Source organism: Dama dama, unplaced genomic scaffold (assembly GCF_033118175.1).
Source record: "Dama dama isolate Ldn47 unplaced genomic scaffold, ASM3311817v1 ptg000109l, whole genome shotgun sequence".
Lineage (NCBI taxonomy): Eukaryota > Metazoa > Chordata > Mammalia > Artiodactyla > Cervidae > Dama > Dama dama.
In genome coordinates, this window is record NW_026870920.1 from 4,007,521 (window position 1) to 4,011,660 (window position 4,140).

A 4,140-nucleotide genomic window follows, 5' to 3' on the forward strand; every position below is an offset into this window, starting at 1 on the left:
ACATTTTCATGCTCCTCATATTTTTGACACCTTTTCATGATCCTCGTATTTTTCACACCTTTTCATGCTCCTCGTATTTTTCACAACTTTTCATGCTCCTCATATTTTTCAAACCTTTTCATGCTCCTCTTATTTTTCACACATTTTCATGCTCTTGTGTTTTTCACTCCTTTTCATGCTCCTCGTATTTTTCAGACCTTTTCATGCTCCTTGTAATTTTCAGACCTTTTCATGCTCCTCGTATTATATAGACCTTTTCATGCTCCTAGTATTTTTCAGACATTTTCATGCTCCTCGTATTTTTCAGACCTTTTTTTGCTACTCGTATTTTTACACCTTTTCATGCTCCTCGTATTTTTCAGACCTTTTCATGCTCCTCGTATTTTACAGAGCTTTTCATGCTCCTCGTATTTTTCAGAACTTTTCGTGCTCCTCGTATTTTCAGACCTTTTCATGCTCCTCGAATTTTTCAGACCTTTTCTTGCTCCTCGTATTTTTCACACCTTTTCATGCTCCTCATGTTTTCCACACCTTTCATGCTCTTCATATTTTTCACAGCGTTTCATGCTCTTCATATTTTCACACCGTTTGATCCTCCTCATATTTTTGAGACGTTTTCATGCTCCTTATGTTTTTCACACATTTTCATGCTCCTCGTATTTTCCAGACATTTTCATGCTCCTCGTATTTTTCACACCTTTTCTTGCTCCTCATATTTTTCAGACCTTTTCATGCTCCTCGTATTTTTCAGACCTTTTCATGCTCCTCGTATTTTTCAGACCATTTCATGCTCCTCATATTTTTCAGACCTTTTCATTCTCCTAGTATTTTTCCGATCTTTTCATGCTCCTTGTACTTTTCAAACCTTTTCATGCTCCTCATATTTCTCACACCTTTCATGCTCTTCATATTTTTCACACGGTTTCATGCTCATGATATTTTCACACCGTTTCATGCTCCTCATATTTTTGATAACTTTTCATGCTCCTCTTATTTTTCACACCTTTTCATGCTCTTCCTGTTTTTCACACCTTTTCATGCTCTTCGTGTTTTTCTCTCCTTTTAATGCTCTTCATAGTTTTCAGGCCTTTTCACGCTCTTGATATTTTACACACCTTTTCATGCTCTCCATGTTTTTCACACCTTTTCTTGCTCTTCGTGTTTTCCACACCTTTTCATGCTCCTGATATTTCTTCACAGCACTTCATGCTCTTCATATTTTCACAGCATTTCATGCTAGTCATATTTTTGACACCTTTTTATGCTCCTCATATTTTTCAGACCTTTTCATGCTCCTCGTATTTTTCAGACCTTTTCACGCTCCTCGTATTTTTCAGACATTCAGGCCCCTCATATTTTTCAGACATTTTCATGCTCCTCGTGTTTTTCAGACCTTTTCATGCTCCTCGTATTTTTAACACATTTTCATATTCCTCCGATTTTTCACACCTTTTCACGCTCCTCGTATTTTTCAGACATTAAGGCCCCTCGTATTTTTCAGACCTTTTCATGCTCCTCGTATTTTTCACACCTTTTCATGCTCCTCATATTGTTCACAACTTTTCATGCTCTTCATATTTTTCACATCTTTTCATGCTTTTCATATTTTTCATACCTTTTCATGCTCCTCGTATTTTTCAGACCTTTTCATGCTCCCTGTATTTTCATACCTTTCATGGTCCTCGTATTTTTCAGACCGTTTCATGCTTCTCGAATTTTTCACACCTTTTCATGCTCTTCCTGTTTTTCACACCTTTTCATGCTTTTCGTGTTTTTCACTCCTTTTCTTGCTCTTCGTGTTTCCACACCTTGTCCTGCTCCTCATATTCTTCACACCATTTCATGCTCTTCATATTTTCACAGCATTTCATGCTAGTCATATTTTTGACACCTTTTCATGCTCCTCATATTTTTCAGACATTTTCATGCTCCTCGGGTTTTTCAGACCTTTTCACGCTCCTCGTATTTTTCAGACATTCAGGCCCCTCGTATTTTTCAGACATTTTCATGCTCCTCGTGTTTTTCAGAACTTTTCATGCTCCTCGTATTTTTCACACATTTTCATATTCCTCCTATTTTTCACACCTTTTCACGCTCCTCGTATTTTTCAGACATTAAGGCCCCTCATATTTTTCAGACCTTTTCATGCTCCTCGTATTTTTCACACGTTTTCATGCTCCTCATATTGTTCACAACTTTTCATGCTCTTCATATTTTTCACATCGTTTCATGCTCCTCATATTTTTCATACCGTTTCATGCTCCTCATATTTTTCACATCTTTTTATGTTCGTCATATATTTGATACGATTTAAAGCTCTTCATATTTTTCATACCATTTCATGCTCTTCATATTTTCACAACGTTTCATGCTCCTCATATTTTTCAGACCGTTTCATGTTCCTCATATATTTCACACATTTTCATGCTCCTCATATTTTTGACACCTTTTCATGATCCTCATATTTTTCACAACTTTTCATGCTCCTCGTATTTTTCACAACTTTTCATGCTCCTCATATTTTTCAAACCTTTTCATGCTCCTCTTATTTTTCACACATTTTCATGCTCTTGTGTTTTTCACTCCTTTTCATGCTCCTCATATTTTTCAGACCTTTTCATGCTCCTTGTAATTTTCAGACCTTTTCATGCTCCTCGTATTATATAGACCTTTTCATGCTCCTAGTATTTTTCAGACATTTTCATGCTCCTCGTATTTTTCAGACCTTTTTTTGCTCCTCGTATTTTTACACCTTTTCATGCTCCTCGTATTTTTCAGACCTTTTCATGCTCCTCGTATTTTACAGAGCTTTTCATGCTCCTCGTATTTTTCAGAACTTTTCGTGCTCCTCGTATTTTCAGACCTTTTCGTGTTCCTCGAATTTTTCACACCTTTTCATGCTCCTCATGTTTTCCACACCTTTCATGCTCTTCATATTTTTCACACAGTTTCATGCTCATGATATTTTCACACCGTTTCATGCTCCTCATATTTTTGATAACTTTTCATGCTCCTCTTATTTTTCACACCTTTTCATGCTCCTCATATTTTTCAGACCTTTTCATGCTCCCTGTATCTTTCATACCTTTCATGGTCCTCATATTTTTCAGACCGTTTCATGCTTCTCGTATTATTCACACCTTTTCATGCTCTTCCTGTTTTTCACACCTTTTCATGCTCTTCGTGTTTTTCACTCCTTTTAATGCTCTTCATATATTTCAGGCCTTTTCACGCTCTTGATATTTTTCTCACCTTTTCATGCTCTCCGTGTTTTTCACACCTTTTCTTGCTCTTCGTGTTTTCCACACCTTTTCATGCTCCTCATATTTCTTCACACCATTTCATGCTCTTCATATTTTCACAGCATTTCATGCTAGTCATATTTTTGACACCTTTTCATCCTCCTCATATTTTTCAGACCTTTTCATGCTCCTCGTGTTTTTCAGACTTTTTCATGCTCCTCATATTTTTCAGACATTCAGGCCCCTCATATTTTTCAGACATTTTCATGGTCCTCGTATTTTTCAGACCATTTCATGCTCCCTGTATTTTTCATACCTTTCATGCTCCTCGTATTTTTCAGACCTTTTCATGCTCCCTGTATTTTTCATACCTTTCATGGTCTTCGTATTTTTCACACCTTTTCATGCTCCTCGTATTTTTCAGACATTAAGGCCCTCTTATTTTTCAGACATTTTCATGCTCCTCGTATTTTTCACACCTTTTCATGCTCCTCATATTGTTCACAACTTTTCATGCTCTTCATATTTTTCACATCGTTTCATGCTCCTCATATTTTTCATACCGTTTCATGCTCCTCATATTTTTCACATCTTTTTATGTTCGTCATATATTTGATACGATTTAAAGCTCTTCATAATTTTCATACCATTTCATGCTCTTCATATTTTCACAACGTTTCATGCTCCTCATATTTTTCAGGCCGTTTCATGTTCCTCATATATTTCACACCTTTTCATGCTTCTCATATTTTTGACACCTTTTCATGATCCTCGTCTTTTTCAGACCGTTTCATGCTTCTCGTATTTTTCACACCTTTTCATGCTCCTCGTATTTTTCACAACTTTTCATGCTCCTCGTATTTTTCACACCTTTTCATGCTACTCGTATTTTTCACAA